Source organism: Moschus berezovskii, chromosome 7, assembly GCF_049115385.1.
Source record: "Moschus berezovskii isolate FMDL1 chromosome 7, NW_MosBer_1.0, whole genome shotgun sequence".
NCBI lineage: Eukaryota > Metazoa > Chordata > Mammalia > Artiodactyla > Moschidae > Moschus > Moschus berezovskii.
In genome coordinates, this window is record NC_142466.1 from 83054442 (window position 1) to 83076776 (window position 22335).

A 22335-nucleotide genomic window follows, 5' to 3' on the forward strand; every position below is an offset into this window, starting at 1 on the left:
AGACATTTTTAGTAATTCTTTTTTAACTTAGTAATGTTTTAGAATAGTCTTTTCATATTTACATACTCTGGAACATCCTTATTTTAGAATAGTTTTAGGTTTACAGAAACAAATTGAGTAGATAGTGCAGAGTTCCCAAATTCCCCCAGTCCCACTGCAGTTTCCCCTACTATTAACATACTGCGTTAGTGTGGTAAATCTGTTACAATTAGTGAACCAGTATTGAAGCACTGTAATTGGCTGAAGTCCGTAGTTTACCTTAAGGTTCACTCTGTACGGTTCTGCAGATTTTGACAAACGCATGTTATGTGTTCACCATTACAGTATCATATAGATACAGCCCTAAAAATGCTATGTATTTCACTTACTCATTCCCCTTCTTCAAACCTTGGCAACCACTGATTTTACTGTGTCGATAATTTTGTCTCTTATAACGTCCTTTTTGATGGCTGCATAACATTGTCTCATATGGATTTATCCAACCACCCCTTTACTATGGGACACTGATTCTGTTACATTTCTTAATGACTAGAATGCTGACACTAAACCTTGAATTCACACAGCAGCAAATCAAATTTTGCTGACCTTGGGCACACAATTAATTCGCTTGCTGATATACTTAACTCTTACTGATGTTTCATTATCTTTGAGCAAAGGAGCCTTTTAGATCTCACACACTGTCTTGGAAACCAAGGAAAACATCTGGCATTCACTCTGATGGGAGAACCAAAGCAAAGCTATAAACATCATCTGTCAATTTGCCTTCCAAAGGAGCCTTTCCAAATTTCCAGGGGTTCTCTTTGCCAACTCCTCATCACAGTTAGCAGCACCAGAAACAAATGAAATCACTGAGGTTTCTAATGATGCTCCGGGCCAGGAGGCCGGGCTCCCAGAACTTCTGCTCCACAGGTGTACATCCTTATAGGCTACCTCTGTGCCTGTGTGCTAAGTTGTTTCGGCACTGTCAGATTCTTTGCGATTCTATGGACTGTAGCTCTCTATGGACTGTCAGGCTCCTCTGTTCATGAGATTCCCCAGGCAAGAATACTGTAGTGGGTTGCCATGCCTGCCTCCAGGGGATCTTCTCAACACAAGAATCGAACCCGCATCTCCTGTGGCTCCTGCATTGCAGGTGGATTCTTTACCACTGAGCCACCGATGAAGCCCCACTCTCCTTCATAGGTGTCTCCTTAAGCCAGGCAGCTGTGCATGGATGTTCACTTTGTTCTCTGTATGAAAGTGCCTGGCTGAGGGTCCAGAGAGCTAAAATCCACCTGCATTCAGCTTGCTGAATTGTAAACCCTGGCACTGCATCCACTCAGAGAGGGTGATTTTTCTGTCTTACACAAAGCACAGTTTAGTTCAGTGGCCGGCCTTGCCCTTGAGCTTGCTGCAATTAACTACTGTAGTTGTCTGTTTACATGTTTGTCTTCTTCCAAAAATTATTTTCTTTTTTTTTGCCACATGGCTTAGTTTCCCAACCAGGGATTGAACATCCCTGGCAATGTAAGCACCAAGTCCCCACCACTGGGCCACCAACCTGGTCTTTCTTTTCCTTTGGCTATGCTGGGTCTTTGTAGCTGCGCTTGGACTTTCTCTAGTCGAGATGAGCGGGAGCTGCTCTCTAGTTGGTATTCGAGCTTCTCATTAAGGTGGCTTCTCTTGTCACAGAGCACAGGCTCTAGAGGTTGGACTCAGTTGTGGCACACAGGTTCAGTTGCCCCACCGCATGTGGAATCTTACTGGCCCAGGGACTGAAGCCACATCTCCTACATTGACAGGTAGAGTCTTAACCACTGGACCAACAACCTTGTTGTTGCTGTTTAGTTGCTGAGTCATGTCCAACTCTTTGCGACCCCATGGACTGTAGTCTGCCAGGCGCCTCTGTCCCTAGAATTTCCCAGGTGAAAATATTGGAGTGGGTTGCCATTTCCTTTTCCAGGGTCTACCCACCCAGGGATCAAACCCACACTCTTGCACTGGCAGGAAGGTTCTTTACCACTGAGACACCTGGGAAGCCCCAGAAAAGCCCTATTATTTACTTTTATTCTTTCACAGACAGACGCTTCCCTTGCGTTCTGTTGTTTTCTCCTGTTTTTCATATCCATCTCTCTCACTGATTTTGTGAACTACACAATAACTTTTTGAAATTGGTCATGACGTTGTCATTCTCAAGCCAATTCTGTTTTCTCCTGAAAACTGCATTTCCAAGCTCCTTTGCTGACTGGACACTCGCTAGATTCATTCACTGCCAGTGAGGCACTGGCAGAAAAGGGGGAAGGGAGAAGTCCCGGTGATTCTTCCTCTCTCTTGTAACTGTGGGAGTATTTCCAAGCAGGGCCTGCCATCCTCTGCAATACATGATTTGTACTTCCCTTCCTTGCTTGGTTCCATGTCCTGCTGCCCATCTTCCTTCAGCTAAGTCCTGCCTCCTCCAGAGCCACTGTTGATAGCTCTGTGCGTATACTTTCTGTTTTTATATTTACTTACTTGTTTCTGGCTGTGTTGAGTCAGGTGTTGTGGCATGTGGGGTCTTCACTGTGGCATGTTTTTTGTTGTGGTGCATGGTCTTAGTTGCCCCGAAGCATGTGAGATCGTAGTTCCTTGACCAGGAATCAAACTTACGTCCCTTGCATTGGAAGAAGGACCCTTAACCAGGGAATTCCCTCCTTTCAGTTTCTAATCTAGGCATTTAATATCTATCTGTATGTAGTTTTATTTTACGAAAATGAATACAATATATATTATTCTGCAATTTGCTTTTTTATTTATTTTTATTTTTTGCAATTTGCTTTTTTAATTCCACAATGTATTGTGATAGTCACTGCCAAACTGCTCTACAAAAAAATTTTCACCAATTTGTATTGTCATTATATAAATTGTGTATACTTCTCCTCCTGCCTTCAATCTTTCCCAGCATGAGAGTCTTTTCTAATGAGTCGGCTCTTCACATCAGGTGGCCAAAGTATTGGAGCTTCAGCTTCAGCATCAGTCCTTCCAATGAACATTCAGGACTGATTTCCTTTAGGATTGCCTGGTTTGATCTCCAGGCAGTCCAAGAGACTGTCAAGAGTCTTCTCCAACTCCACAGTTCAAAAGCATCAATTCTTCGGCACTCAGTGTACATCATTATCTGTACACCTCTCTAATTTCCTTACTTAACCGTCTTTAGAGCATCTTTATAGACTCACGGCTCCTGGTACATAGCAGGACTTTGTCAATGTTGGATGGCTAAATGAATGAAAGAGTGTAGAGCTGCTTGTATGTCTTTCCTGTCTCTTCTCTTAAATGCCCCAAATCCTAGCATATGAAGGGAGAGAGAAAGAAGAGGAAAAGCAGGAGGAGTGGAAACTTGGTGCTGCTTGCCTGGAGTGCTCCTTCTAAGCCAACAGGTATGCTGGCAGTGGAAGTGAAAGACACAGGACAGGAAAAGTAGAGGACTGGCATCCTGTTCACCGTCTTCTGACACCAGGTGAGTTACCACTGGAATCCACACCTGGAAACTGACAAATATGAGTCACTCCTAGGAAGATTAAGAACTATTTTTTTTTCTAGAAAACTTCCCCACTTTCTTTCCATTTCTTTTTTTAAGATATTATTTTAAATTAAAAAATTAAAGTTTAGTTGATTTACAATGTTCTGTTAATTTCTTCTGTATGGGAAAGTGATTCAGTTATTTATATATATTTATATATATACATCGGAGAAGGCAACGGCAAGCCACTCCAGTCCTCTTGCCTGGAAAATCCCATGGACGGAGGAGCCTGGTAGGCTGCAGTCCATGGGGTCGCTACGAGTCAGGCATGACTGAGCGACTTCACTTTCCCTTTTCACTTTCACACATTGGAGAAGGAAATGGCAACCCACTCCAGTGTTCTTGCCTGGAGAGTCCCAGGGACGGGGGAGCCTGGTGGGCTGCCGTCTATGGGGTCACACAGAGTCGGACACGACTGAAGTGATTTAGCAGCATATATATACATATATATATATACATTCTTTTTTTGGTAATATCCTTTTTCACTATGGTTTATCATGGTAAACTGAATGCAGTTCTCTGTGCCTTTCCATTTCTTTTTAAAAAAAGATTTATTATTTGTTGATTTTGGCTGTGCTGGGTCTTCTTTGGTGTGTGAAGGTCTTCTCTAGTTTGGGCGAGTGGGGGCTACTCTCCAGTTGTGATGTGCAGGCTTCTCATCGCAGTGGCTTCTCTCTGCAGAGCATAGGCTCTAGGTGTGTGGGCTTCAGTAGTTGTGGCGCAAGGGCTTAAGCTGCCTTACAGCATGTGGGCTCTTCCTGGACTAGGGATCAAACCTGTGCCCCTGCATTGGCAGGTGGATTCCTTTTTTCTTGTAAATATTTTTTATTTATTTATTTTTGACTGTGCTGGATCTTTGTTGCTGTCAGGCTTTTCTCTAGTTGAGGCAAGTGGGGACTACTCTTCGTTGCAGTGGGAGGGCTTTTCATTGGGCTGACTTCTCTGGTTGTGGAGCACAAGCTGTAGGGTGAGCAGGCTTCAGTAGCTGCAGCTTGCAGGGCTCTAGAGCACAGACTCAATAGTTGTAGCACATGAACTTAGTTGTTTCAAGGCATGTGGGATCTTCCCGGACCAGGAATCAAACCCGTGTTTCCTGCATCGTCAGGCGGATTCTTTACCATTGCGCCACCGCAGAAATCCCATCTTTCCATTTCTTAAGGATGAGTTGCCTCCATGGAGGCTGGGGGGACGTGGCAGGCTGGCTCAGGAGTAGGTGGTCACCAACTTGTGTGTGTGCTAAGGCGCTTCAGTCGTGTCCTACTCCTTTTGACGCTATGGACAGTAACCCTCCAGGCTCCTCTGTCCACGGGATTCTCCAGGCAAGAATGTTGGAATACGTTGTCATGCCCTCCTTCAGAGGATCTTCCCAACCCAGGGATTGAACCCACAGTTCTTATGTCTCCTGCATTGACAAGCAGGTTCTTTACCACTAGCACCACCTGGGAAGCCCCAGTTAGCTACTTGGTTCCCACTTAAAGCAAGAAGATAGAGAAGAAAAATTACTAGATCAGGAGACCAAAGCTGATGAGGAATCTCAGAAAGCCCCTGTCTGATGGAGGAGGTTTGTCTCTGGTCTCAAGGAGTCCTACTCTGAGAGGAGAGGCACATGCCCAGTCCTCCAGAGGGTTTTCCTTCCTAATCCTCCATGGCACCATGGTCTTCTCATTCCTTTTCTACTTGCTACTACCTTTGCATCTCTCTACTTTATCTCCCCATGCCCTATTTGTCAGTGTTCCAAAGGGTCCCAGTCCCAGAAATTTTAATTAATATCATTTTCCATTCTTCTAGCCATAAGTGCAAAAATTTGACTCAGGTCAAAAACTTTAAAGTCATCCTTGAGTCTTCTGATTTTCTCACACTGCGCATCTGATCTGTGAGCAAATTCTTACAACTTTACCTTCAAAATGTACCCAGAACGATTTCTTATCCCTTTCACTGCTATTGCCTCTCAGTCTACAGCACTGTCATTTCCTGCCTGGGCTACTGCAATAACCTCTAAGTGGTCTTTCTTCTTCTGTGCTTGTCCTTCTTTCGTTTATACTCAGTGTTGTCACTAGACTATCCTGATAAAAATTTTGATCATTTTCCTTCTCTGCTCAAAACTCTCCAATGCCTTTCAGCTTACTTAAAAAGCCAAAGTCCATAAAATGATCTACAAATCCCTATGTGTTTTAGCCCCCTGTTACCTCTCTGCTTTCAGCTCCCATTATTCTCTTCATTGCTCACTCCATGCCAGCCACACTGGGTTGCTTATTGTTCCCAGAACATAGAAGGTAAGCTTTCATCTCAGGGCCTTTGTACTTGTTCCCTTGGCCTGGCATTTTGTCCTCCTAGGTATCTGCCTAACTTATTTCCTCACTTCCTTCAGGTCTTTTCTCAGATGCCATCTTTCCCTAGCCATCCTTTATACATTTCAATCCTGGATATTTTCTATCCCCTTTCTCTGCTTTATTCTTTGTAACACCTGTAACCATTATTATTATTTTCCTCTAAAATGTAAGATTTGTGAGAGAAGGGTTTTTTTTTGGTGGGGGGCAGCAGGAGGTCTTTTTATATAATGCTGTATCACCAGTGCACAGAACAATGCCTGGCATACTGCAGGCATTCAGTAAATACTTGCTGGATAAATGAATGAAAAATTCATTTGTTTAAGAAGTACCACTATTCTATATCTATGTGCTCCTTACCTCCTTCCTGATTTCCAAGCTCGCATTTCCTTCTGAGCGTCTGTCCAGAAAATCTGCCATCATCTTAATCTCAGTTTGGCCAGCTATACTCATTGTTATTTTCCTTGGTACTTCAGTAAAAGTTAGGTCTTACTTCTGTTAATAAGACACCCTCAAAACTTGGCTCTTTCCTCTTCATGATTGTTCCTCCCATATAGAAGGTCTCTAAATCTTGAGAGTCTATTTCCTAAGTCTTGTTGCAGTTGATCTAGTCTTCATTCCCACTGTCTCTGTTTTAGTGCAGGTATAAGTATTTCACTCAATGTAGAAGTCTACCAGACTTCCTTGGTGGTCTAGTGGTTAAGAATCCACCTTCCAACACAGGGGACAAGGGTTCAATCCCTGGTCAGGGAATGAAGATTCCCCCAAGGCAAATGGCAACTAAGATTGGGCAACTGCTGAGTCTGCATGCCATACAGAAAGATCCTGTATTCTGTAACTAAAACCTGAAGCAACCAAAATGAATAAATAAATATTTGGGCTTCCTAGGTGGCTCAGGGGTAAAGAATCCATCTGCTAATGCAGGAGACACAGGAGACACGGGTTTGATCCGTGGGTTGAGAAGATCCCCTAGAGGAGGAAATGGCAACCCACTCCAGTATTTTTGCCTGGAAAATGCTATGGACAGAGGAGACTGGAGGCTAAAGTCCATGGGATTGCAAAAGAGCTGGACACGACTGAGCATGCAGGCACACAAAGAAGTCTACTTGGTAGTCTCCAATCCATTTTATTCACTGCTACCATTTTAATTCTCCTGCTGAGGAGATTTGCCCAGATCACTGCTCTCTCCACAAACCTTCTGTGGCTGTGTTTGAATTAAGTAGGTAAGTTGTCCAGAATTGATGATTTCCTATTCTGTGTTCATTTTGACTGCCCCCCTTCTGGAATACCCACCTTCTCTCATTAAAACTGCTGCACTCTTCAAAATACAATTACCTGCTCTGGAGTTCTAGAGAGAAAATAGGGCTAGAGAATTAGATACCAGAATGTATACATTCTTCACCTGTAGAATCAAGAAAGTGTAGAGATGTAAGTCTTTTCTAATCCTTTAGCTAAAACTCATTTTTTTCCAGAGCAACTGAAGCCACATCACTCTTTTTCTAGAGTTACTGTTTATGCTTCTGTTTCTCCCACCAGCTAGGAACTTTTTGGAACATAGATTTATCTCATTCAGTTGTGAACATCCAGGCATCTGATTCCAGGAAACAGAGGAAGTAAAGGTTTGGGACTGAAGGAAATGGCAACCCACTCCAGTACTCTTGCCTAGAAAATCCCATGGACAGAGGAAGCTGGTGTCCATGGGGTCGCAGAGTCGGACAAGACTGAGCGACCTCACTTTCACTTTACCTGGTTTAAAACCATTGAATGTCAGAATTGGAGGGAGATTTATTAGAGGTCACCTTTCAACCCATTCATTTTGTTGCTGAAATTTGGCCTCTGTTCCCACTAGTGCCTAACAGAAACGCAGAAACAGAGTTCTGGGTGAAGTAGAAAATAACAGCTTTATTGCTTTGCCAGGCAAAAGGGGCACAGTGGGCTTATGCCCTCAAGATTGTGTGTCCCACCCTGGTGGGGGTAGTAAGGAGTTTTATAGCATTCAAGAAGCAGGGCGTGGTCAGTCTGTGGGCATTCTTATGATTGGACGGTGATGAGGTAAGCAAAACCTTTTGGTTCCAACTTGTTTGGGGTCTATGTGCTTGCGTGTGTGCTTAGATGCTTCAGTTGTGTCTGACTCTCTGCGACCCCATGGACCATGGCCTGCCAGGCTCCTCTATCCATGGGATTCTCCAGGCAAGAATACTGGAGTGGGTCGCCATTTCCTTCTCGCTTGCCTATAATTAACTTCTCCCACTCGGTGGTGGTGGTGGTGGTGTGGGGCGAGGGGCGGGGGTAGGGGCTTCAGTATCTGCAAGACAGCTTAAATGACATATAGCTCAGAATATTTTCTATAGTTCTTGAGGAAGATCTAAAGGTCCTCAACTTCGTTTAATGGCTAAAGTGTTACTTTGTAATGCTTAACTGTTTTCCTTTCTTTCTGTATTTTTTCCACTTGTCTGATTAAATTTATTCCTTGACTAAATTTTTCTATAGACAAAAGGCAGGAGGAGGACATGAGTGGAGGTCTGTTCTGAAAACAGGATCCTGATCTTGTAGAATCCTGATCCCTTACAATTTATAAATTGGGAAAGTGAGCCAGAAAGGGTAGAACTTTGTACCAAGTCCACGACTCAGGACCTGAAGCCAGACATTCTGATTTCTAAGTAGGTCCCCTTGGAAAGCCTTTGTGCTTCTTTTTGAGATTCAGGGATCGCGGGCTTCCTCATGGGAGGCTCTTCCAACCCCTCCGCATCACCCTCTCGGTGACCCCCGCAGCTTTCCTCCAACCCTCCAGTCAGCCGGATTCACTCGTTCCAATTGCAACCCTCCAGATACCAGCAGATGTTGGCTCCTATGGGGAAATAAGCTACGTCACCATGACTCCTCCCATTGGCTCGAGGGGTGGGGCGCGGCGCCACGACGTCAGACGCCCAAAGGGGAGGGGCGGTGAGGGGAAGGAGGAGGGAAGTGGGACTTCAACATGGCGGCTGTGGTACTGGCGGTGACTACGGTGACGGTCTGGCCCGGGGCGGGCAGAGTTGGAGGAGGTAGTGTTCACTCTCCCTAGGGGCCGTCAGGAGCTCAGCAGGGACCGAGCCAGGGAGGCCGGTCGGCGGCAGCACCTTTCGGCTTCTGGCACGGCGGCTGCAGCATTCAGGTGAGGGGGCCTCTCGCTGGGGGAGGGAGAAGAGGGGCGGAGTTGGGAGAGGGAGCCGGTACCGGGAGACGGATGGGGGAGGGACAGGGAGGAAGCTGGAGACTGAGAGGAATGAAGGAGCTGCAGCTCAGTGGGTGTGAGGGCCAAGGGGCCAGAGATGGGTGACTTGGGAAGGATTCTGGGAGAAGGGACGGGGTGAGGGGACCAGCATTGAAGGGGCGGAGGGCAGATGGGATGCGGAAAATAAGTGAGTTCGGATTAAGGGGACTAATGTTCTGCTGGAAAATAGGTGCAGTACGTAGCTGTCTGGAACGAGAGATCGGTGGGAAATAGAGGATGTCGGGGAGAGGGACCTAGGTTTTAGTAAAGGTAAGTGATGGGGAGTTGAGGGTGAGCTGCGGACCTGAGATACAGATTTAGTTTTCTCTGAGGCGATGAGATTAGGGGGAAAGGGAGGAGACCAGACTCGGGGCGAGTGATCTTTGGGGATATATTCGACATTGCCTTGTCTTCTCCAGGTATGTTGTTAGTCTTGCTGCTTTTGTTTGTTTCTTGGGTAGAGACTTCTCTGTCCAGTACACCTGGACTTCAGAAACAGTTCCTAATCTTTCTCGTGAAACATGAAGTTATAGTTCATTTATTTGATCTCTAATAGTGATCTCTGACCTTTGTGTTGTCTCCACATGTTCTTGTTTAAAGTGTGACTGGCCATAAAAATACACTTTATATTAAAGTGAGATAAAATTTTGAGAGTTTTTAGACTCCATGGAATGTTGCAAAAACAGATATGATAGTTTAGTTATCTGTTAAGTAGCTTTTGTTCTAACTCCACTTAATAGGGCTTCTTTCCTCATTTCTAATTATTAGTGTTTTAGAATTTGGGTAGGTGTGATGGATATTTCTCTTTAGAATTTTTGCCAGATTTGATGATAAGAGAAACAGGGCACTTGGTCTTTAGTGATAGCCAGTTCTTTCTTGTAAGTGTCCCAAACTGAAAGTTAAACTGAAACTTTCTCTATTATTTTGTAGCAAAGAATGTGAAATGTCCGAGGTCTAAAAGAATTCCTTTGTCTACATTAACCTACTTTATAAAGTAGGATTTTTTTGGTGTGTTTTTATAGTAGGTTTTTATAAAGTGTTGTTTCTAATCCATCCTATTCATTCTGTGACTTATTTATTCAGTGTTTATTACTGCCTACTTTGTGTTGCATTAATAAGTCATTATAATTATGGAAATGGGAAAATTAATGTTTCTCTAGTGAGAATCTATCACTGTACAGCTTCATTAGAAGAAAAAATGTTTTTTGGAAATGACTAAGGAAGAAAATTATGTAAATATAAGAACTTCCTGAATTTTTCTTTTGTGTGGTATTTGACTCAATATTTCATCATGACATACTTTTTTTTTTCATCATGACATATTTTTTGTATATCTGAAAGCTTTTCTTTTTCTTTTGAAGAAGACAGTATCCTGATAAGATTGTATTACATCAGTGATGAATTCTCATCAGTAGTTGTTAGTTCCCATTTCTTAGGTTGGCAAATATCACTTTATCTTGTGCGACTTTTCTTTGATATTTCGACTGTGGTAAGGTATTTAAAATGAGGATTCCTGAAGTTTAATTCAGTGAAGTTTAATTAAAAATTCTCTGAACTTTTTCAGCATTATAAATGTATCTTCATTACTGTAGAGTGTAGTTGTCAGTATTATACATTTTTCCTGTTATTTAATTATATTGTTGAATGTTTTGAGGTTTTTTTCATATGTAGATTATTTTAAGCATAACCATTTTTTCCACAGACTAACCAAAAACAAGCTACTTTCTGGTCATCATTATGGGTAATTTTTTTCAGATAGCCTTTCTTAAGAAATGCAAAAGTTAGCATGCAGTATTAGGGCTGTAAGTATTAGGGCTTCCCTGGTGGCCCATTGGTCAAGAATCTGCCTGCCAGTGGTGGAGGCTCGGTTTTGATCCCTGGGTGGGGTCGATCCCCTGGAGAAGAAAATGGTAACCCACTCCAGTATTCTTGCCTGGCAAATCCCGTGGACAGAGGAGCCTAAAGAACTACAGTCCAGGAGGTTGCAAAAGGATCGGACACAGCTTAGTGACTAAACAACAACCTCCACCATTAAGTATTAAATAAGCTTCTTAGAATCAAGAAAACCTTGAATTGAAGCTTGGAAATCAATTGGATTTAGTTTCCCACATAGCATGAGAATCCTTATTTCTGTGTCATGAAGATGACTGAAAATCTGTCCTCTTCCAGAATCTAATTTCTTACAGGAAAAGAGCCTTTCAGTTAGAGAAAGATGTAATCAGGGTGTTGCTTTTCATAACACACAATGTTTTGTAGTATTTTAAAATAATTTGAATGTAAGAATATTATTTTCCTATGAATTGAGAGTTAACATTTCAGATTTTAAAAATTTTAAATGAGAGCTAGATTTACAAAGGGATAGGTGCTAACTAACACTGGGTCTATATTAATGAGCTAGGCATCGTTAAACACTTTACATCATCTCACTTTTATTCATATGATTTGTTTGGGTAGGCAAAGATAGGCTTGCTTTTTAGGTGTTGAGGAAACTGAGGATCAGAAAAGTTGAGTAACTTAAACCAAGGTTACTGCTCTAAATTCGTCCAATTTCAGTGCCCTTACTCTGTCTGTTAGCTCAGACTGTAAAAGCGTCTGCCTGCAATGTGGGAGACCTGGGTTCAATCCCCGGGTTGGGAAGATCCCCTGGAGAAGGAAATGGCAATCCACTCCAGTACTCTTGCCTGGAAAATTCCATGGATGGAGGAGCCTAGTAGGCTACAGTTCATGGGATCGCAAAGAGCAACACGACTGAGCAACTTCAATGAACTTCACTGACTCTTATCTGTTACATCATTTTGCCCCTCTTATATGGTCACAGAGCCACTCCAATTCCTATGAAGTAAATTTAAACTATAAGCATGAGTTGTAAAAGTAATGCCATTTTAAACTACTTGTTCTCATTGAAATAGTGTAAATTTCAATGGTAAATAGTTCATTACAGTGTTAGTCACTTAGGATGTCATCAGTTCTAGGAGGAAATAAATATCTGAATATTTTGTACTTAACAAAATGAACTGTATAAACTGGATAAAAGACTAAAAGTTTTTATAATTGTAATTGCTGAGTCAGGTTAGACCTGGTTCATCAAGGGCCAAAATTTGTATTTGGCAGTAATCCACTTGTGTTCTCAGAATTTTGGGTTGGTCATTTTCAGTTGCTTAATGCTTACGAAACACTTCCATTGTTTGAGTCATTGAGTTGGTTTATGGTATTTGTGAATCTTGTGGTTTACTGAGTCAAGAGCCAGCAGTGTGTGTTTTGGTTGCTTCACTTCCTATCCTGCACTTGATATTGTCAGACTTTTAAATTTTTTCTAATCTTTTGGGTTTGAAAGAGTATCTACTGTGTTTTATTAGCATTTCCTGAAGTTGAGCATCTTTTTTGTATGTTCATTAGCCATTTGTATCTTTGTGATATGTATGTTCAAGTTCTCTGCCTATTTTTGAGTCTTCTTTATTTTCTGATTGATTTTTGAGAGTTCTTTATGTATTTTGTATACTAATTATTTGTTTTTTTTTTTTTAATTTTTAATTTATTTTTTATTGGAGGCAAATTATTTTACAATATTATATTGGTTGGTTTTGCCATACATTGACATGAATCCGCCCCGGGTGTACATGAGTTCCCCCTCCTGAACCCCCCTCCCACCTCCCTCCTCCCTTTATCCTCCCTCTGGGTCATCCCCACACACCAGCCCCGAGCATCCTGTAACATGCATCGACCCTGAACTGGTGATTCGTTTCACATATGACAACATACATATTTCAATGCCATTCTCCCAAATCATCCCACCTTCACCCTCTCCCACAGAGTCCCAAAGACTGTTCTATACATCTGTGTCTCTTTTGCTGTCTCGTATACAGGGTTATCATTTGCATCTTTCTAAATTCCATATATATGCGTTCAGTTCAGTCGCTCAGTCATGTCCGGCTCTCCGCGACCCCATGAATCACAGCACACCAGGCCTCCCTGTCCATCACCAACTCCCGGAGTTCACTCAAACTCATATATATGCATTAGTATAATTATTTGTTAATTTATGGTTTGCAAATATTCTCTCCCAGTTTTTAACTTGTCTTACCATTTCTTCATAGTCTTTTGATGAGAAAAGTTAATGATTTTAATGAACTGAATGAACTTTTCAGACTTTTATGCTTTTTGTATCACATTTAGGAAATCCTCTTCTGCTGCTGCTGCTGCTACTAAGTCACTTCAGTCGTGTCCGACTCTGTGTGACCCCATAGACAGAAGCCCACCAGGCTCCCCCTTCCCTGGGATTCTCCAGGCAAGAACACAGAAGTGGGTTGCCATTTCCTTTTCCAATGTGTGAAAGTGAAAGTGAAGTCCTGTCTGACCCTTAGCGACCCCACAGACTGCAGCCTACCTGGCTCCTCCATCCATGGGGTTTTCTAGGCAAGAGTACTGGAGTGGCTTGCCATTACCTTCTCTGCCTCTTCTGCTAGACATGTTATTTTAATAAGTACTAAAGTTTATGTGTCATGTGGCATCTAATCTGACATTTAGTACCAATATTTGCTTAATGAGAAAGGCCAGCTTCTCAGGAGTTGTGCTCGTATTGTATTTGGAGTTTTAAGAACCAGAGGGTTTTTTAAAAATTATTTTTTATTTTAAAAATAGTTATTTATTTGGCTGTGTGGCATGGAGGATATTAGTTCCCTGATCAGGGATTGAACCCATGCCCCCTCCAGTAGAAGCTCGGTATCCTAACTGCTGGACTGCAAGGGAAGTCCCAGGCCAGAGGGTTTTAAAAGATTTTTAAAAGCAACCTGAATTGTACACACAGGTTATATATATTTCCCCAAGCTGGGAAACTTAACAGGTTTGTGAATGATATATACATTTTATTGAATTCCTAGGTGGCGCTTGTGGTAAAGAACCTGCCTGCTAATGCAAAAGATGTAACAGAGTTGGGTTTAGTTCCTGGGTTGGGAAGATCCCTTGGAGGAGAGCCTAGCAGCCCACCCCAGTAGTCTTGCCTGGAGAATCCTTTGGACAGAGGAGCCTGGCCGGCTATAGTCCGTAGGGTCGCAAAGAGTTGGACACGACTGAAGCAACTTAGTGAACACATATGTTTTACTAAATGTTAACCATGTGGTTTGACAGTGAGAGAGTTTTCTTGTGTGGACAATTCATAATGAGGCACTTATTCTGAGCAGTTAGGATTTCTACTAAAATATGTTCGGAAAGATTTTTTGATGTCTGTCTAGTGTTGAGTTTTATCAAGAATAATTGTGAATTGTCAAAGGGCTGATTTGGAAACATTTTGGAAGAGTTTTTTTGTCTTTATTTTAAAGTAATATAGTATTATATAATTAGGTGGAATATAATGACATGGTTAAACAAAAATGTGTACATTTCACTGTTAATGAGTTGTTTATATGTGGGGGTATTTTTTGGGGAAGTGGGATTAGTATATGTTACGGTATTTAAATTTCATTAGATACTTTTAAAAAGAATGAAATTCCTCTTCTTAGTATTGGAGAAACTATTTAAAGTTATGATTTATGATGGGAAATTCCCTGGTGGTCCAGTGGTTAGGACTCTGTGCTTTTACTGCTGAGGGTTCAGATTCAATCCCTGTCAGGAAACTAAGATCCTGCAAACCGTGCAACACGACCAAAAAAAAGTTGCAAAAATGAAAATTGCAAATCAGCTAGAACATATGTGATGGAGGATATAGTTTTTCTATTTTGTTTTTTAAACTCTCTGCCCAGTTCTTTAGGCTGTGTCTCCTATCCACATTAAACTCTTAGCCCTTAGGTTATTTTTATTAAAATCTTGAGGGATTTGAATTTCTCTTTTGTGTATTAAAACCTCTTAATTTTTTCTTTTCATGAGAAGGAACTGTTCTAGGGAGTTGGATATTGTTATCCTGGCAAAGATCACATTGAAATATAAAACATCCACCAGGCTTTAATTATACTGCAAATACTGTATGGTGATATACAGTACACCTTTGATATTTGTGAAAGGTATTTCCCTAGATTTTTGAGAGTCCTTGCATAAATACCATGTTTTAGAATGTCCCTCATAGTTTATAGAAAAGTATAATAGAAAATTTTTAGTTACCTTTAGGTTTGATGGATAAATAGATAAGAAAAACAGACTTAAAGATCTTGATGCTAAATTCTATCTTTGGCTACCTTTAATTCTCAGTTTCTTACTGTTGTTGCTGGATGGCCTATCCCTAACCTTTATTCAGTTCAGTTCAGTCGCTCAGTCGTGTCCGACTCTCCGCGACCCCATGAATCACAGCACGCCAGGCCTCCTTGTCCATCACCAACTCCCGGAGTTCACTCAAACTCATGTCCAACGAGTCGGTGATGCCATCCAACCATCTCATTCTCTCTCATCCCTCTCTCTTCCCACCCCCAATCCCTCCAAGCATCAGACTCTTTTCCAGTGAGTCAACTTGTCGCATGAGGTGGCCAAAGTATTGCAGTTTCAGCTTTAGCATCAGTCCTTGCAATGAACTCCCAGGATTGATCTCCTTTAGAATGGACTGGTTGGATCTCCTTGCAGTCCAAGGGACTCTCAAGAGTCTTCTCCAGCACCACAGTTCAAAAGCATCAATTCTTCGGTGATCAGCTTTTTTCACATTAATTTATTAATAAATAACCTTTGTTAAATAATAACTTTTATTAATTTATTAATAAATTAACCTTTATTAACCCTTTGGAAACTCAGGGTCAGACTGGCTTTACTTGTTTGTGCTGCATCTCATCATCATGGTCTAAGTCCCAGGCAGAGTTCATATCCCCTTTCTCAATTCTTCCTTCATTGGTAAGAATGAGATCTTCCTAATCCTAATATCTTCCTATAGTTGGGAGTGTTACCATTTTCTTTTAAAGTTCATTGGGGAAGGATATGGGCAGTAGCTTCCTTTTTTCCTCCTTCTGGTAGATTATACCTTATTCCATGCCATGTATGATAAATGATTCCTTTCTGTAGGCGGAATTCAAAGTCCAATGTTGGATTGCAAATTATTATGTGGAGTGGATTTTAGAGCTTCCCTGATAGCTCAGTTGGTAAAGAATCCGCCTGCCATGTAGGAAACCCTTGTTCGATTCCTGGTTTGGGAAGATCCACTGGAGAAGGGAAAGACTAAACACTCCAGTATTCTGGCCTGGAGAATTCCATGGACTATATAGTCCATGGGTGGCAAAAAATGGGACATGACTGAGCGACTTTCACTTTCACTTCACTTTCATGTGGAGTGGGTTTTAGGGGTAGCTAGTGAAATCTCAAAAAATTTTCTTCCATCAAAGGTTATTCTATTTCCAAGTGATAATAACAATAGGAAACTAACCAACCAACCTACCACAAATTTTGTTCTGAAATACTTTAAAATCACTGAAGGTCGTGAATTGTTTATTGATTGTTTATTGTTACTCATTCGTTCAAATGTCCCATCCATTTTCTAAAACAGGAAATTCCACCTGGTTCTTATAATTTAATAGGGAATCTAACTTCATCCTTGTAGTAGGCAGTTTTTATAATAATATTTCACTTACCTGGCTTATTCAGAGATCTCGGTGTTTTATATAAGCAAAATTTAAAGATAACAGAACATTTCTTCTTTGAAAGTCCATATTAAAATTATTGGAAGATTATTAAATGAGTCTTTTATAAATGTAATTATATAATGCAGGCAGTAATAATGTATGACTTACTCTATAATAACATAGGTCTTACTCCAAATGTGTCTAGGAAGATATATTTTGAGTTATGTTTAAAAAAAAATGGTTTTGGTCTGTATGTATTGCTGACAGAATTCAGTGAAAGAGTACATGTTACGGTAACAGGCTTATTTTATTTAGTGGGTAAGAAATTATATTTAGGCAGAATTCTAGTTTGAAATGTTCTTGATCTGTCCAATATGATAGCCATATAGACAGTGGATATATAAAACATTTTTATCATTGTGAAAAGTTCTTTTAAGCTGTTCTCAATCCTTGTTAAATGTAGATCACCTGGAGATTGTGGTAAAATGTCGATTCTGATTCAGTAGTTCTGGGTAGGTTTATGATTGTGAGTTTTTAAAGAAATTCTCAGGTTATGTTGATAGCCCAAGGATCATACTTTGAATAGTAAACTTTTGAATTTACTATAATTTGAGATTGATTTGGGACTTTTTATGAGATTTTTTAAATATTTAATTTATTATAGGCTTCTTAATTAGTGTCTTTTGCCTGGAGAGATTTTATTGCAATGATCAGAACTCTAGAGTGAGTTCAAAGATCTAAAGTTGTAGTTCAGGTTTCTTTTTTAAAAACTAACCATCTCTTTCAGACTTGAACTTTTTAGTTTGTGAAACAGAGTAGGAATACTTGCTTATATTTCATAGAATGTAAGGTTTGGATAAGATGATGTATGTGATGGTATTTTCAAAACTAAGTAAGACTTCAACATATAGTTTTGAAAATTATGTAAAGTTTTTAACATGTGCTTCATTACAAGCATGATACTTTTTCACTGTCAGCTAATATCCTTATTTCCTAAAGGTAATATACTACATTTTATCCAGCGATTCTCAGTCAGTTTTATTTTTTTATGCTTAATGTTGGTCTTTTTGCATTTTTGTTTTCATAGTCTATTTGTTTAATTTTTGGCTGTGCTGGGTCTTCGTTGTTGCGCGTAGACTTTTCTCTGGTTGTGGCTAGTGGGGGCTGCTCCTTAATTGTGGTGCAAGGGCTTTTTGTTGCAGTGACTTCTCCTGTTGTAGAGCACAGGCTTCAGTAGTTGTGGCACATGGGCTTAGTTGCCTCATGGCATGTGGAATTTTCCCAGACCAGGGATTGAACCCGTGTCCCCTGCATTGGCAGGCGGTTCCCAACCTGGACCACCAGAGAATGTCCCCCATTAGAATTAATTTCAGTGAGGTGTTTTGTCCTGTTATAGCTGCCACTTAGAGAAGTGTGTGTGTTTGTGTGTATGTGTTCAGTCGCTAAGTCATATCTGACTATTTGTGACGTCATGGACTGCAGCACACCAGGCCTCCCTGTCCTTCCTTAAGTTTGACCAAGTTCACATCCATTGCATTGGTGATGCCATCCAGCCATCTCATCCTCTGACACCCTCTTCTCCTGCCCTCAATCTTTCCCAGCATCAGGGACTTTTCCAGTGAGCCGGCTCTTTGTATCAGGTGGCCAGGTATTGGAGCTTCAGCATCGGTTGTTCCACCGCTCATGTCTGTATGTAACTACTGGAAGAACCATAGCTTTGACTATATGAACCTTTGTGGGCAAAGTACTTAGAGAAGTATCAGGCAGTAATAGTAGGTACACCTTAAACAGATGTTGAATGAATAAGACATATAAGTCTGAGAAATTAATTGTCTTTTGTTGTGACCAGGCAGGGATATTTTTTTAAATCAACAGAAGTTGATTGGGAACCAGTTTTAAGCGGGGAACAAAGGGTCGGGAAGATTCCCTGGAGAAGGAAATGATTCCCCACTCCAGTTTTTGCCTGGAGAATCCCAAGAACAGAGGAGCCTGGCAGGCTACAGTCCATGAGGTTGCAGAAAGTCAGACATGACTGAATGACTAACACACACACACAAGTAATTACATAACTAGTTTTTCCATTGCGGGGAGAAATGAAAGCCAGGTAACATACCTCTTCACTTTAGAATTCTATTTGCATATTCCTGTGTTTTCTTACTGTGCTATTTTGACTCGTTTTAGTTAATTGTGTACAGTTTCTTGTGGGTATCCTTTTAACAAGATTTAACAACATTTTTGCTGTCTGATTTATTTTCTGAAATATTTCAGAGTTAAATTATAGTCATTTTACACTAGAATGTTACATAACTTTTTAAAAAAAAATTGAGGACATTTTCCTTCATAAATATACTACTGTTAACCATGGCCAACCATCTATGGTAAACAGTGTTTCTTTCTTTTTTTTTCCTTTGGCCATGCCACATAGCTTGTGGAATCTTAGTTCACTGACCGGGGACTGAACCTGTGCCATGGCAGTGAAAGCACTGACTCCCAACCACTGGACCTCCAGGGAACCACCAACAATAATTTCGTATTATCATATTATGTCAGTACTTACTCACATTTCCTCACTTGTCCCCTAAATGTCTTTTATAAGTTCACAGTGCAGTTCTGACACTACCTAGAATTAGGTTAATGGGCTTCCCTGGTTGCACAGTGGTAAAGAATCCGCCTGCCAGTGCAGGAGATGTGAGTTTGATCCCTGGGTCTGGAAGATCCCTTGGTGGAGGTAATGGCAACCTGCTCTAGAATTCTTGCCTGAAAAGTCCCATGGACAGAGGAGCCTGGCAGGCTGCAGTCCAGAGGGTTGCAGAGTCAGACATGAATGAGGGACTAAGCACGCTCGCGTGCACACATGCGCACAGGTTAAAGGCATAGTCATTCAGAAGACTGGCCACAGATATCAGCCACAAGCTCAAAGGTTCCCAGAACATCTTGAAACAACTGGCTACAAATTTAGAGGTTCCACGCAGCCCTCAGGTTAGATAATTTGCTATAGTGCCTTACAGAACTCAGAAAAGTGCTGTATTTATGATTACAGATTTGTTATAGCAAAATGTATACAAATCAGAACTAGTCAGAAGATGCCATAGGGTGAAACCTGGGAAGGTCCGAAACATGAAAATGACTCTCCTGGTGGAATCAGGATGTGTCACCCTCCTGACACATCATTGTGTCACCAGATCCACTGAAATTGTTAACCAGGTAAGCTCAGCAGAGTTTGTGTCCAGATTTCATTTTATTGACTTATTACATAGACATGATTCATTGGCCACAAGGTTGAATTTGATCTCCAACCCTCCTTTTTCCCTCCCTCAAGGTTGAACATATTACATGGCTTAAAATCTTTACCTTCTAATCACATGATTTGTCTTTCTGGTATGGTCATCCTCTGTCCTAAGTCATCTTGTTAGCATAAACTATCAAGTATGGTCTAGGGGCCCACCAAGAAAAACACAGATTTTTGTATCACTTGGGAAATTCCAAGGATTTAGAGGATACCTCCAAGAACCAGGGGCTACCCTTGTGGTTCAGCTGGTAAAGAATCTGCCTGCAATGTGGGAGACCTGGGTTTGATACCTGGATTGGGAAGATCTCCTGGAGAAGGGAAAGGCTACCCACTCCAGTGTTCTGGCCTGGAGAATTCCATGGACTGTATAGTCCATGGGGTCGTCGAGAGTTGGACACTACTGAGCGACTTTCACTTTCACTTCCCAGAACCAGAGACAAAGGCTAACCAAATTCTTTATTGTACAAAATGGTTTGTTCAGTCCTAGGTCCAATAAAACCACTTAAAAAATATCTAGGCTTCCTTTTTATTTTTTCAGTATTATGGGAATTTAAAAGTGTATCAGAGAGTAAGGAGAAAGTGTAATGAACTCCTGTGTGCCCATTGCCCAGCTTGCACAAAGATCAGCATTTGACTGATCTTTTTCAAGTCTTTTCTCCTCCCTTTTTTGGGGATTGGGAAGTGCCTGAAATATTTTAAAGCAAATCTCAAACTTTCTATAAATACATTATTATGTGTTTCTAACTGATAAAACAGCTTTCATTAAAAAATATAATTATCTTGCTAATATCTAACAATTATTAGTAATTCCTTAATATAATGTAATAACCATCATATATGAAAATTTCTCTTATTGTCTTAGAAGTGTCACTTTACAGATAGTTTGTTCCATTCACAACTCAGGTCGGGTCCATACTTATCACTTATTTGGTTTTCAGGTCTGTTAAGTCTTTTCTGTGGTATGGTAATTATCACCTTTTCATTGGAGAAACCAGGCCATTTGTCCTGAAGGTATTCCAAATTTAGGGTTTGTCTGTGCATTCTTGTGTTGTCTTTTTTGCTTGCTTCTCTAATTCTTGTAGAGAAAGGGTTAGACGCTTGATTTAATTCATGTTTCTGTTTTTTGGTTGGGGGTAGCAGCCATCATAGAAGTGGTGCTGTGTCCTTCTTTTTACATCCCATCAGGAGGTACGTAATGAATGGTTGTCCCACTTTTTGTGATTCTAGTTATGTTCAGATGGTGTCATCCCCATCCTTCTATTATAAAGCTCCCTGTTAATCTTTACCTAATAATTTAGCATCCACTGATGATACTTACTTGAATCAATTATATAATTAGAAGTTATGAACTTGTATCATCACGCTGTTTTTTTCATAGGTGCCATTCTTCTATAAAGAAGAGCTTTCCCTGATCAGCAGGGTTACCCTGAAGTGTAGTTCCTACTGGAAAGGAATGATGAATGCCTAATTCTTTTCTTTTAATAACCAATTTCAAAGTTGGTATAATAGTCATCTTTTAATAGTAGTGGGTTATTTCTGTTTTGTTTTTTTTTTTCTGATGGTTTTCTATGGATCTTTGAATATCATCATAGACTTGTGACTTTATGATGTGTGTTTAAAACAATTATAGTCACTATTTTTGATGCACAAGTTGTTAAAAATTTGGTAGCCTTTTGATATAACCTGTAAATCTTTGGAAATTTTCTTATTTTCATGTACAACAAATGGCCCAGGTTTATCTTATAAGTTCTCTATCAATATCTGAAAGCAACCATTTCTCAGTGCAGACATTCAGATGCACATCAGACACATGAAAAGATGCTCGACATTACTAATCATCAGGGAAAGACAAATCAAAACCACAGTGAAATATTACCTCACACCTCTCAGAATGGCTATTATCAAAAAGTCAACTAATAACACGTGTTGGTGAGGATGTGGAGAAGAGGGAGCCCTCATGCACTGTTGGTAGGAATATAAATTATTGCAGCCACTATGGAAAACAGTGTAGAGATTCCTCCAAAAATTAAAAATTGAACTACCATATGATTCAGCAATTCCAGTCCTGAATATTTATCCAAAGAAAGCAAAAACTAATTAGAAAAGATACATGCATCCCTGTGTTGAAAGAAAGTGAAGTCACTCAGTCCTGTCTGAGTGTTTGCAACCCCATGGACTGTAGCCTACCATGCTCCTCCGTCCATGGGATTTTTCAGGCAAGAGTACTGGAGTGGGTTGCCATTTCCTTCTCCAGAGGATCTTCCCGACCCAGGGATCGAACCCGGGTCTCCTGCATTGTAAGCAGACACTTTACCATCTGAGCCACCAGGGAAGTCCTGTGTTAATTGCTGCATTATTTACAATAGCTGACATATGAAAGCAACCCAGGTGTCCATCAACAGATG

General features: G+C 40.8%; 1 protein-coding gene across 5 annotated transcripts in view; it reads left to right on the top strand.

Moving 5' to 3' along the window:
• Nucleotides 1-8814: 8814 nt before the first annotated feature.
• UBAP1 (ubiquitin associated protein 1) overlaps nucleotides 8815-22335 on the top strand; it is a 68138-nt gene continuing 54617 nt past the window's right edge. Inside the window, exons 1-2 of one of the 5 annotated variants that reach the window (XM_055427312.2) lie at nucleotides 8815-9016; nucleotides 9306-9385. The gene's annotated coding sequence lies outside the window, so the exon portion shown is untranslated. The other 4 variants (XM_055427314.2, XM_055427311.2, XM_055427313.2 and 1 more) reach the window with 4 other exon arrangements.